Consider the following 14,191-nt stretch of genomic DNA (forward strand, 5'->3'; position numbering starts at 1 on the left):
CATTCCCCATCCCCTGCTCCCACTTCCCGTATTTTAAATGTTAAGATCTTGTGTCCGATCTTGTGTCCAGAACACTCCCCCCTCCCCGGTACCTTAATCTGTCATATTTCTTCACCTGGATCGTGGTAGCATCCCTACCACGATCCAAGCTGGGTGAGTTTGCCATTGCTAGGCTACTACATTGGAAGCCTACTTGTACAGAATTCTTGCATCTCCTTTGTTTTTGTGAAACCGATAGCATGAGGCCCTCAGCAGCTGCAGCTCTGAGTGTTGAGGATTTAAGGTTAGTTGTTAATTGCTGCTTTAAGAAAACTGCCCCATGTTTATTTATTTATTTTTATTTAATTTCTTTTACTATACCGATGCTCAAGACTAGGTCTTATCGTACCGGTTTACAATGTAACTGAGGGGAAACCAATTAACATCAAGGTAGAAAGTAAAGTTACATTAAACAGGGACCATAAAACCTGGGCAATGGAAGACAGTACAGAGTTTAAACTAAGAAACAATTAGAGAGAGATAAATATATAAATCAACAAAAACTGTAAGATACAAAAACATAGGTTTATCCTAGGCAGTTATTAGCATGGTATGTCCAGAGGGAGAAGGAAAGGGTGAGGTTGGGTGGGGGGGAACGGGAGAGGGAAAAGAGGGGGGGGTGGGGATTGGGGAGGGGTGGGGGAGTGAGAGTCAGTGATGGTTGAGGAGATCCTTCAGCGGTAGGCTTCTGCGAACAGCCAGGTTTTCAATTTCTTTCTGAAAGTTGAATGGCATTGTTCTTGGCGTAAGTCTTGTGGAAGTGAATTCCAATGTAGTGGACCTGCTGTTGAAAGAGCTCGCTTGTGAATAGTGTTGTGGACCGATGATTTGTTGGGGGGGGCCTTGAGCGAACCTTTGTAGGCAGTTCTGATCGGTCTTGCGGAAGTATGTAATTCAAGTGGGAAGGTGAGTTGGAGAGTGGATTGCTGGTAGACGGATTTGTGGATGATGGTGAGAGCCTTGAAAAGTATTCTATATTGGATGGGCAGCCAGTGTAGAATTTTTAGTATTGGTGTGATATGGTCCTTGCGACGAGTGTTTGTAAGGATCCTAGCCGCTGCGTTTTGCAGCATCTGAAGAGGTTTGGTGGACGAAGCGGGCAGACCAAGTAATAGAGCGTTACAATAGTCGATCTTTGAAAACAGTATGGCTTGAAGCACCGAACGGAAATCCTTGAAGTGTAAGAGCGGTCTAAGTTGCTTCAGGACCTGTAGCTTGAAGAAGCATTCTTTGGTTGTGGCGTTAATGAATTTTTTGAAATTTATTCTAGAGTCAAGGGTGGCCCCAAGATCTCTGACCTGGTTTGCTAATGGGATGCTAGCATTATTTGCGAGGGGGTTGTTGTCACAAGGGGAGATAACCAGTAGTTCCGTTTTGGAAGTATTTAGGACCAAATTGAGACTCGAGAGCAGAAGGTTGATGGCGTGTAAGCAGTTGTTCCAGAAATTTAGAGTAGAGATGGGGTCTGAGATGGGGATTATGATTTGTACATCGTCCGCGTATATAAAGTGGGTGAGATTGAGTTGACTAGTAACTGAAATAAAAAGGTCATGGTCAGCCCAGAAACAGAAAAAAAAAAAAAGAAACTGAGGCTATGTGAGAGTGTGAAAAACAATGGCATAAGCAGAGCGAATGTGAGATAAGAAGCTGCCAAAATAAGATGCTACAAGAACAAAGAACTACTGAATAAGCAAAATATGTAACATCTGAGGGCGCATGAAGGAAAATTACCAGCAAATGTAGGGATGAGAAAGAGTGGGATGTGCAAGCCATGTTAGCAGTGCATAAAAGACAAAGACAAATTTAAAATGATGAGTAGACTGGCACTGCCTGCTGAGTAGTTAATTCTGTGATACCTGGCTCCGTTTACTCTCTTAAGGAAACACAATCTTGATTTCCTTTCAGTTTCCACTATTTTAACTTTTGTATGCATGCATGAAATAAACAAATCTGCCATCAATTATAGATCTCTAAGCTACTTAATAAATGTTATGTTTTGAAACTGAAGAGCAGTCCCATCTTTGGCTTTGTGCCCAGTCTGGAGAAGAGTCCAGACAGGGATAGGTTTCAACATCTTGGTAGCAGAGGATGGTTTGAGCGCGGCAGGTCCAGTCGGGATCGCGGATACGGCTGGCAGATCTGGTCGGGACCGAACGTATGATTAGAATTCGTTGGGACCATGGGTACGACTAATCAGGACTTAAAGACCACGGACATGATTAGGCACCATGTGAGGTACATGAGATGCATGTGAGTATATTTTTAATTACATACGCGAGTATTTTTCATTTACATTGTTTTTGCTAAGTTTTTTACTGTCTATTACGTTGTAGCTTGAAGTTGGCAATTTCTTTTTTTCTTTAAGGCATTCTAAATTTAAGTTCATTATGTCACAAGGTACAGGATCCCCCAGTCCCCTTGCATTGGTTTGTGAATTATTTCCACATGAAGTTAAAATCATTACTAAGCATTGTAAGAAGTGGGCAGTGTGGGCGGAACAGGATGAATTTATGAGCTGGCCTGAGGACGGCAGCTTTTCAGCCCCGGTTCTGCAACAATTGCTGCAATTCATTAGGCATAAAAAGTCAGAAAAGTCCTTAACACGACATATGCATTATTTTAACATGTTCATGGGTACACGGGCGCATAAGATGGGCACCGGATTAGAATTCCAGAGTTCAGGATTGGTTCCACGCTCCCCTCCCCCTTATGAAAGCAAGGAAACAGGAGTCACTTTCAAGGCTCCTGACAAACAGGACCAGCTGCTGACTTGTGCTGCAGGTTCCCAGCCATTATACCCCGATCTGAAACAGGAATACTCATTAAGCGAGGGTAGTACAGACATAAATCAGGATTTAACCCCTGGTTCAGCTATAGTACAGGGAGCCTTACATTTACAGCCAGGAAACCAAGGGGATTTGATCCGTCCAAAGGCAATCCCTGGCAGTGATCCCATTACTAATATTGGCCTGGATTTATCAAAATGCGATAAGTATCGCATGCAATAGCAAAAGGGGTATGTTTTTTTATGCTAATATACAGTGTATCGCATTTTGTGCTAATTCCCTATGTGAAGACCTAAGTTAGTGCCGGGGGGAGGGGGGGGGGGACGGGACACTAACTTAGGTCTCTCTCTCTCCCTCCCCCCAAGATGGCTAGGCTGGTGCTCCAAATTTACTAAAACAGGCCTTTCGGGAGCCAATGCGATAAAACCTTATCACACAGCTTAACGCTACTGAAAAAGGGAGGGAGGAATAGCCTAGTGGTTAGAGCAGTGGACTACAAACCACAAGACCAGGGCTCAAGTCCTGCTGTCGCTCCTTGTGACCTTGGGCAAGTCACTTTACCCTCCATTGCCTCGGGTACAAAAACTTAGATTGTAAGCCCTCTGGGGATAGGGAAATACCTACAGTACCTGAATGTAAACCGGTGTGATATCTGGATTGAGATCAAATGTCAGTATATAAAAATAATAAATAAATAAAAGGTGTAGTTAAAATCAGCATTATGTCTGTGCAATAGCACTTCACAGACTGGCAACCCTACCTCCTCCTCTTTTTCGAACATATAAGAACATGCCATACTGGGTCAGACCAAGGATCCATCAAGCCCAGCATCCTGTTTCCAACAGTGGCCAATCCAGGCCATAAGAACCTGGCAAGTCCCCATTGCTAAGTCTATCCCATGTTACCGTTGCTAGTAATAGCGGTGACTATTTTCTAAGTCAACTTAATTAATAGCAGGTAATGGACTTCTCCTCCAAGAACTTATCCAATCCTTTTTTAAACACAGCTATACTAACTGCACTAACCACATCCCCTGGCAACAAATTCCAGAGTTTAATTGTGCGTTGAGTGAAAAGAACTTTCTCCGATTAGTTTTAAATGTGCCCCATGCTAACTTCATGGAGTGCCCCCTAGTCTTTCTATTATCCGAAAGAGTAAATAACCAATTCACATCTACCCGTTCTAGACCTCTCATGATTTTAAACACCTCTATCATATCCCCCCTCAGTCATCTCTTCTCCAAGCTGAAAAGTCCTAACCTCTTTAGTCTTTCCTCATAGGGGAGCTGTTCCATTCCCTGTGAAAGATATCAGAAGAGAACCAGTGGCAGTCACTAGAACTGTTCTGCATCTCCAAGCACTTGCAATCAGTTATATAAATCATAAATTTCATTGAATACGTATCAAAATCAATGATGCAATGTTGAAATTATTTGCTTATTTATATAACTTTAAGGAATTAGAGATAATTTAACAAAACGTCTTTCATTCAATGCAACAATTGTGGTGCTTATGTTCCAAGGCCTAACATTTGGAGAATCAAAGGTTGTCACTTTGCCTTCAGCTGTCTGCAATTAAAATGGAGCTGATTCATCTAAGGGAGGAATTGACCAGTTTTCAATTAACCTTGAACCATCCAGTATCTCTCACCCTTCTTCCACAGAAGTTTCAGAAACCCAGGGAAAAAATGGTTTAAAGTGGGCTCTGGTAGAACAAGGCATGTGACAAATGGACACCCAACTTCCCAGCATCCTGTGCAACAACCCCAACACTTCCATAGAGATGTCGGAAATCGAAGATTCAAAAACCCAGGAAAAATAGGATATCAGTGGGCTCTGGCAGAATAAGGCTAGTGATGAAGAGACACCTACTCTCCCCACTGTTACTCCTAGATAATGTTTTTTCTGCACTGGAAAACGAGGAAACCTCAGCAATAGATTTTGAAGTGATTTCTAAAAGTGAAGTCACCCAATGCAAACATGCCATAAAATAAAGCCGATTCTGCTGGGAGACTTGATCAGAGGAACCAATCTGGGAGCACATTTTGAAGGTGATACAACAGTTAAATGCCTTCCAAGATCCTCAGCTAGTAGAAATGCAAACCAGATAGTCCAAGTAATTGAAGAAGAAAGTAGGAACTTTGATATCAGTGTTATCATCCATCTGCGGACCAATGACCTCAATAGAAATGGTATCCAAGATGTACTACAAAAAGATTTTCAAAATTTAGGAAAGATAAGACACACTGCAAAGACTATTGCCTTTTCAGAATTATTACCTGTTCATGGAAAGGGAAATGAGAAGCTAAGCCAATTCCTGGCTCAAAAACCTGGTGTACAGAAAGTAGTTTGGATACATTGGAGGCTGGGGTCATGTATGGAGCAGTAAAAGGCTATATGGTAAGGATGGGCTACATTTGTCTGTAGAAGGAAGGATGATGCTGAATGAGAAATTAAGATCATATACTATCAGACATTTAAACTAAAGAATGGGGGTGGCAGGAAATGGCCAATGAAATTAACATGTCACCTCCAAGCGATTGAGGATGTGGGAGGAGAAAATAAAATCAATCAACTCAAAAAAGCAGAACAGGTGTCTAGGAGGTGCAACAAATCAAAGGAGAATAATTGGAAAGCTATGACTACAAGTGTTCATAGTTTAGGTAATAAAATCCCAGACCTGCAGGCCCTAATGGTGGAGGCAGACTTGGACATTGTTGTAGTTATGGAAACATGGTTCATGGATTCTCATGATTGGGATACAGCCATACCGAGCTATAACTTGTTAAGGAAGGACAGAGAAGACAGGAAAAGGAGGAGGAGTAGCTCTTTTACGCCAAAAAAAATATCCAAGCAACTGAACTGAAAGGCATGTGGGGTAGAGAAGAAGCATTATGTGCCATCCTAAAAAAGATGGGGCATCCATTTTTACTGGAGAGGTTTTACAGGCCTCTGCCTCAAATGGAAGAACTATTCAGAGATCTTGTTGAAAATATCCAAAGGTAGGAAAGAAGGAAGTGCTGATTGTTGGAGATTTTAATCTGCCAGAAGTAGACTGGCGAATCCAGAAGTAGAGAGAGAGTAGATGCCCTGCAAGGGGTTCTGTTCAAACAAATGGTAATGGAACTCATGAGGGAGGGAGTCATAACTCAACCTAATGCTCACTAACAGGGATAATATCTCTAATGTCTGGGTGGGTGCCCACCTCAGCACCAGTGATCAAATGGTATGGCTTGATATTGCAAACAGGATATGGAGAAGTCACACAAAGACCCGTGTTTTGAATTTCAAAAATACGGACTTTGTTAAAATGGGGATGTACCTGGAGGTAGAACTAGAAGACTGGGAGAAAATGAGAGGTGGATTAACAGTGGGCCAAGCTAAAAGGTGCAATTACAAAGACAACAAATCTATATGTTAGAAAAGTAAACAAAAGTAGGAGAAATAAGAAACCAATCTGATTCTCAAAGGAGGTGGTTGATAAAAGCAGAAAGAACAGTGTTCAAGAAATATAAAGGGTCCCAAAAAGAAGAATATCTGGTGAAGTTGAGAGAGAAGAAGAAAGAAATCAAGAAAGCAAAAAGTCAGGTGGAAGAAAGGATTGCCAAAGAGGTAAAATGAGGTGACAAAACATTTTTCACATATATGAGAGAAAGGAGAAAGGTCCAAAGTGGTATAGTGAAATTGAAAGGTGACAAAGATCAATGTGTGGAGAGAGACAAAGAGATGGCCAAAATATTAAACAAATACTTCAGTTCAGTGTTCATTAGAGAAGGCCCAGGAGATGGACAGTCGTTTGCTAACAAGACTGTGGATGGGGGTGGAGTAGAAGAAACTGTTTACAGAAGAGAATGTATGGGAAGAGCTAGGAAAACTGAAAGTGGACTAGGCCATGGGGGCCGGATGAGGTACATCCCAGGATACTGAGGGAGCTCAGAGATGTGCTGGCGGATCCGCTGAAGGACCTGTTCAATTGATCCCTGGAAACGGGAGGGGTGCCACAAGTCTGGAGAAGAGCGGTGGTTGTCCCACTTCACAACAGTGGGAGCAGAGAGGAGGCGGGAAACTACAGGCCAGTTAGCCTCACCTCAGTGGTGGGAAAATGGAGACTCTGCTGAAAGAAAGGATAGTGAATTGTCTAAAATCCGGTGGGTTGCTAGACCTGAGGCAGCATGGATTCATCAGGGGAAGGTCCTTTCAGACAAATCTGATTGAGTTTTCTTTTCTTGATTAGGTGACTAGAGAATTTGATCAGGGAAGAGTTCTCGATGTTATTTACTTCGATTTTAGTAAAGCTTTTGATATGGGCTCACATTGACTCAGGAACAAAATGAGAAGCTAGGGAGTGGATGCCAAGGTAGTAGCATGGATTGCAAACTGGTTGAATGACAGGAGACAGCGAGTAACATACTCTCTGAAGGAAGAATGGTATTAAGTGGAGTGCCTCAGGGGTCGGTTTTGGGATCAATTCTGTTCAATATGTTTGTAAGCGACCTGGCAGAAGGGATAAAAGGTACAATTTGTCTATTTGCGGATGATTCTAAGATCTGCATCAAAGTGGACACATCCGAAAGAGTAGAGAGAATGAAATGTGATTTAAGAAAACTTGAAGACTGGTCAAAGATTTGGCAGCTGGGATTCAATGCCAAGAAGTGCAGAGTCATGCATCTGAGATGCAGCAATCCAAAGGAGCAAAAACTTAAGACCTGGCTTTTCTCACAAGCCTTTCCCTGACTCTTTACCTAATCTGCACAATAATGTAATCGCCAACCTTTATAGATGCCTCTCTTCACTCTTATAATTATCTCTTGCCAAAATCCCTTCCTTTCCCATTACTCCTATCTCTCTCAGCCATTTTTGACTTTTTGGACTCACCCTCAGCTAATTGACCTTTTGTTTTAATTTAATTTGCTTAAATTCCTTTAATTACCTGTATGCTTAATAGCCTTAATTACCATATCTTTTCATAAATTGTAGCACTCTGAAGGGTAACAGTTATTTAACTTGCTTAATTACTAGTCTGTTTTATTTTTACCTGCATCCGCAATAGTTTTTAATTTCCTTTTGTTATCTCTCTTGTTAAATGTAAACTGATGTGATTTTTTCACTAAATGAATGTCGGTATACAAAAATCCACCAATAAATAAAATAAAATAAATGTGATGATCAGTGAAATACTAATGCACACAGACTAGGAGAGGGACCTTGGTATGATAGTGTCTGATGAGCTGAAGGTGGCGAAGCAATGTGACAAGGCGATAGCTAAAGCCAGAAGAATGCTGGGCTGCATAAAGAGAGGAATAACCAGTTAAAAAAAAAAAAAAAAGATGAAAATGCCCTAGTACAGGTTTTTGGTGAGGCCTCACCTGGAGTACTGCATTCAGTACTAGTGCCCGTATCTCATAAAAGATAAAGACAGAATAGAGGCGGTCCAAAGAAGAGTGACCAAATGGTGAGGGGTCACCATTGGAAGAATTATGATGAGAGGCTAAAGGATCTGAATATGTACACCCTGGCAGAAAGGAGGTGCAGGGGAGATATGATACAGACCTTCAGATATCTGAAAGGTTTTAATGATGCACAATCGTCAAACCTTTTCAGTTGGAAAGAAATCAATAGAAAGCAAATGTTGCTTACCTGTAACAGGTGTTCTCACAGGACAGCAGGATGTTAGTCCTCACATATGGGTGACATCACAGGATGGAGCCCAATCACGAAACACAAAGTTTCCAGAACTTTGACTGGCCCCTACTGGGCATGCCCAGCATGGCACTAACCCGGCAGCCAGTAGGGGTCCCCCTTCAGTCTTATTTAAAAGCTACAGGCAGTGCCGGAAAATAAAATAATAAAACGTTATGAACCCAACACCACGGGGCGGCGGGCAGGTTTCGTGAGGATTAACATCCTGCTGTCCTGTGAGAACACCTGTTACAGGTAAGCAACATTTGCTTTCTTACAGGACAAGCAGGATGGTAGTCCTCACATATGGTGAGTACCGAGCTGAGGATGTCCGAACATGCACCAAATGTACCCAAAGATGTGGCACAGGCACAACTGCTGGGGTGGAATTTGGTAGAGGGCATCCTGAACCCCACCGGGCAGGCGGAAGGGTGTTATGTCACATTGTAAACAGGTTACGAAGGACAGACTGGCCGAAGATGGAATCTTGACTTCCGGCTTTGTCCAAGCAATAGTGGGCTGCAAAGGTGTGGAGAGAACTCCAGGTGGCAGCCCTGCAAATGTCAGGAAGTGGCATCAATCTTAGGTGTGCTACTGAAGTCGCCATGGCCCTCACAGAGTGTGCTTTGACAGGGTCTTGAAATGGAATGCCCGCTTGCTGATAGCAAAAAGATATGCAGTCTGCCAACCAGGAGGAGAGAGTCTACTTACCCACAGGCTGCCCTAATTTGTTAGGATGGAAAGACGAACAATTGAGTGCTCTTCCTGTGGGCAGCTGTACTGTCTAGATAGAAGGCTAGAGCCCGTTTACAGTCAAGGGTATGCAGAGCCTGCTCTCCTGATTTGGAATGGGGCCTGGGAAAAAAGGTAGGTAGTATGATGGATTGATTGGGGTGAAATCCAAAACTACCTTAGGTAAGAATTTAGGGTGAGTGCGGAGCACTGCCCGGGCCTGTAGACATTTAGTGTAAGGCGGACAGGTAACTAGGGCCTGTAATTCACTAACTCTGTGAGCTGAAGTGATTGCCAGAAGGAAAATCACTTTCCATATGAGATATCGAAGGTCACAGGAGTGAAGAGGTTCGAAGGGTGGTTTCATAAGGCGGCCAAGAACCAGATTAAGGTCCCAAGATGGGGCCGGAGGACGTAAAGGTGGCTTCAAATGGAGCAAGCCTTTAAGAAAGCGTGTTACAAGGGGTTGTACTGAGATAGGGACAACCCCGATACCTTTATGGAAGGCGGCTACCGCACTGACATGCATTCTAATGGAAGAGGTCTTTAGACCTGATTCTGACAGATGCCAAAGATAGTCCAAAAATTTAGGAATTGGACAGGAAAGGGGATCAAGGGACTGAGAAGTGCACCATGATGTGTACCTTTTCCATTTATAGGAATAAGATTTTCTTGTGGAAGGCTTTCGTGAAGCGATGAGGACACGAGAAACTGAATCCGATAGGTTAAGTGGTTGAAGGACTAACCTTTCAACATCCATGCCGTCAGGGACAAGGCCTGGAGATTGAGATGGAGGAGGCATCCGTCGTTTTGAGTGATCAGATGCGGGTCCTTTCCCAAGGGAATGTGCCTGCAGATGGAGAGATCCTGGAGTATGGGAAACCACACTTGACGTGGCCAGTGAGGTGCTATCAGGATCATGGTTCCCTTGTCCTGACGTAGCTTCACAAGAGTCTTCGACAGAAGAGGAAGTGGAGGGAATGCATAAAGGTTGTCCACGGGAGGGAGAATGCATCCCTGGGCCGAGAGTGCTGATTCTGAATGAGGGAGCAGTAATTGGCCACTTTGTGGTTCTGAGGGGACGCAAAGAGGTCTATGTGGGGATAACCCCATTTTTGGAAAATAGAGGTCGCTACCAAGGGATTGAGTGACCATTCGTGTGGTTGGAAGACTCGGCTTAGCTGGTCTGCCAAGACATTTTGTACTCCCGGCAAGTAGGTGGCCCTGAGGTACATGGAACGGGAGAGGGCTTCTGCCCAAATCTGTGCAGTTTCCTGACAGAGAAGGAAGGAGCCTGTGCCTCCCTGCTTGTTGATGTACCACATGGCCACCTGGTTGTCTGTCTAAATCAAGATTATGTGATTTGATAGGGAATCTTGAAAGGCTCTGAGAGCATATCGGATTGCTCGAAGCTCCAGGAAATTTATCTGGTGTTTGGCTTCCTCTGGAGACCAGAATCCTTGAGTTTGTAGACTGTTTACATGGGCTCCCCATCCGACATTGGAAGCGTCGGTGGTGAGAATGATTTGAGGATCTGGTGGGTGAAAAGGCAAGCCCTGTAGGAGGTTGGATTGATTTTTCCACCAGGCAAGAGACAGATGGAGCGCGTTGGTGACGCGGACAGTGGTCGACAGAGGCTGAGTGGCTTGGATCCATTGTGACTTCAGAGTCCATTGCATGACTCTCATGGCCAGACGGGCCATTGGAGTCACATAAACTGAGGAGGCCATGTGTCCCAGCAGAGTGAGGAATTGGCGAGCTGTGGCTGTGGGTTGAGACTGCAGCTGGCGAGCTAGGGACACAAGGGTTTGAACCCGTTGGTGAGGAAGGAAGGCTTTTGCCTGTAAAGTGTCCAAGTCTGCTCCAATGAAGGATAAGGTTTGAGATGGGATTAAGTAGGATTTCTCGTAGTTGACAAGAAATCCTAGAGAAATTAGAGTTCGAATTGTCAGGGTCAGAGAAGACCGAGCGATCTGCTGGGTTGTGGCCCTGATCAACCAATCGTCCAAGTAGGGGTAGACATGGATGCCCTCCTTCCTGAGGAACGCTGCAACCACTACGAGACATTTGGTGAAAACTCGTGGTGCGGATGCTAGGCCAAATGGAAGCACTCGGTATTGATAGTGGTTTTGGCCTACTAGAAATCGGAGGTATTTGCGGTGAGATTGAGTTATCGCAATGTGGGTATAAGCGTCTTTGAGGACTAGAGAGCAGAGCCAGTCCTCTCTTTGCAGCAGAGGGAGAAGCGAGCTCAGGGTTACCAACTTTTCTCTGAGAAGGTACTTGTTGAGGGCCCGTAGGTCCAGTATTGGTCGAAGTCCTCCTGACTTTTTTGGGATCAGAAAGTACCTGGAATAGAACCCTAGTCCTTGTTGCAAGAGAGGAACGGGTTCTATAGCGTTGGACTGGAGGAGAAGGGAAACTTCCTGCTCTAGAAGAACAGAGTGGTCGGTAAGCCTCCACGCTTGCAGAGGTGGAGAGTCCGCAGGAAGAGATAGGAAGTTTAGATGGTAACCCTGTGCAATTATCGCTAGCACCCATTGATCTGTGGTGATGTGATGCCACCTTTCTGTAAAGTGGCTTAGTCGACCTCCTACTGGTATGTTTGGTAGAGGGATTAGGCAGCTGCTCTCTAAGTGAAAGTCAAAACCCCGATGCAGGGCCTGGTTGCGGAGCTGTTGTGGGCTTTTGCTTTCGAGGCTGACGAGGCTGAGGCTTTTGATACGGCCTCGTTGACCTGGACTTGATGTGTGGGGGATAATACTTCCATGGACGGAAGAATGACTTTTTAGGTTCCCTCAAATGGTTGTTTAGAAGGTAAGTCAGAAGAAATCGATGAGAGCTGTTTAAGGGTCTCGTGATGGTCCTTTAATTCAGCAACTATTTGGTGAATTTGTTCACCAAACAAATTATCCTCTAAACAGGGCAGGTCGGAGAGCCTGTCCTGAATCTCCGGGCGAAGGTCAGAAGACTTAAGCCAAGCCCAGCGCCTTGCTGAGATGGCTGTAGCAGACAGTCTAGTGGAAGCATCGAAGATGTCATAGGATGTTCTTATCTCATGCTTTCCAGCTTCAAATCCTTTAAGTATGAGGTTTTGAAGGTGTTGTTGGAATTGTTCTGGTAAGGTATCTGAAAATTCTTGTAGCTGCTTAAAAATGACCCTATTGTATTGGGTCATATACAGCTGGTAAGAAGCTATCCTGGAAATGAGCATGGCCCCTTGGTACACTTTCCTGCCGATACTATCTAAGAACTTGTTCTCCTTAGTAGGAGGTATGGATGAGTATGGTTTATTCTTTTAGCTTTCTTTTGAGCTGACTCTACCACGACAGAGTGGTGGTCTAGCTGAGGTTTTTGAAAGCCAGGTGCTGACTGTACAAAGTAAGTAGAGTCAGCTTTTTTGTTTACTGGGGCAACAGATCCAGGAGTTTCCCCAATTCTTTTTGAGAAGGTCCAGAAAAACCTGATGAATTGGAATGGAAGTGATGACTTTTGGGGCATCCAGAAATTGGAGTAACTCCATCATTTGGTGTCTGTCATCTTGCTCAGATTGAAGCTGAAAAGGGGAGGGGGAGTAGAGGGTGTCGATGGCCGAGATGTCGATGCCGGATGGTCACCGGCCGGTGGTCGATGCTGGCGTGAAGTTGATGGTGCCGGTTCTGACGATGTCGATGCAATGGATGGAGTCGGGGTTTGAGCACGGAAGAGAAGTTCCATCTTCTCCATTCTGGCCTTGCGACCTTTTGGTGTCATTAGGGCACATTTGGTGCAGGTCAAGACATTGTGCTCGCGTCCTAGACACATAACAGACTTTATGGGGGGTCTGTGATGGACATGGTGCGATTACAATCTGGGCACCGATGGAATCCTGACTCCATGGCAAAAAATCAAGCCGCGGTACAGTCGACGGCCAGTAGGCCACAAGGGCCAAACTCGACGGTAATTGACGAAAAACGGGTAAAAACTTACCGGAGTACTGCGGTCTGAAAAAAGTTAAAGGAGGGACCCCTGTGGGGCAAATTAACTTTTAGTAATTCCGTGAGGAAAATTCCTGTCAGGAATCTCTGCAGAGCTCCTTTACCGCAAGGCTACTGCTGCCCAGAAAAAAGAAGACTAAAGGGGGACCCCTGCTGGCTGCAGGGTTAGTGCCATGCTGGGCATGCCCAGTAGGGGCCAAAGTTCTGAAAACTTTGACAAAAGTGTTCCGTGATTGGGCTCCATCCTGTGATGTCACCCATATGTGAGGACTACCAACCTGCTTGTCCTGTGAGAACTAGGGGACATCAAATTAAACTATAGGGAGGACGACTGAGAACCAATGACAGGAAATATTTCTTCATGGAGAGGGTTGGTGAATGCCTGGAATCCCTTTCCGGAAGAGATGGTGAAGACTAAAACAGTCAAGGAATTGAAAGGGGCATGGGATAAACACTGTGGATCCCTAAAGACTAGAGGTTGGAAAATAAAGAAAAGAGTGCATGGGGGTAACTAGTGTAACTTGCTGGTGTGGCAGTTGCTCCCCCTTAACAGTTAAGCCTTGACACTGTTAATGCAACTCCATTCATTGCTCTCTGCTTCAACGGCAATGAGAAAAGGGGAACTGGATTCACACAGCAACCAAGGGCCCCGACATTTATGGTCTGGAGAACTAAAACATTGTGATAACTAGCTGATGCAGAACTTACTACCCTTAGGGGTCGATTTTCGAAGGCTTGCACAGGCGTCCATGTGCGCATGGTTCCTGGTGCACGCACATGGATGCGGCTATTTTATAACATGCATGTGTTTGTTATAAAATACAATTCCCACGTACACATACGTGCCAGATTTTAATATTCATGCATGCGGCGGGGGGGGGGGGGGGGGGGGATTTGTAAAGTATGGGCGGCAATGAGATTGGGCCTTTGCCCAGTTCCCTCACAGTCTGCTCCAATTAAGAAGCGGACTGGGAGGGAAT

Source organism: Rhinatrema bivittatum, chromosome 2, assembly GCF_901001135.1.
Source record: "Rhinatrema bivittatum chromosome 2, aRhiBiv1.1, whole genome shotgun sequence".
Lineage (NCBI taxonomy): Eukaryota > Metazoa > Chordata > Amphibia > Gymnophiona > Rhinatrematidae > Rhinatrema > Rhinatrema bivittatum.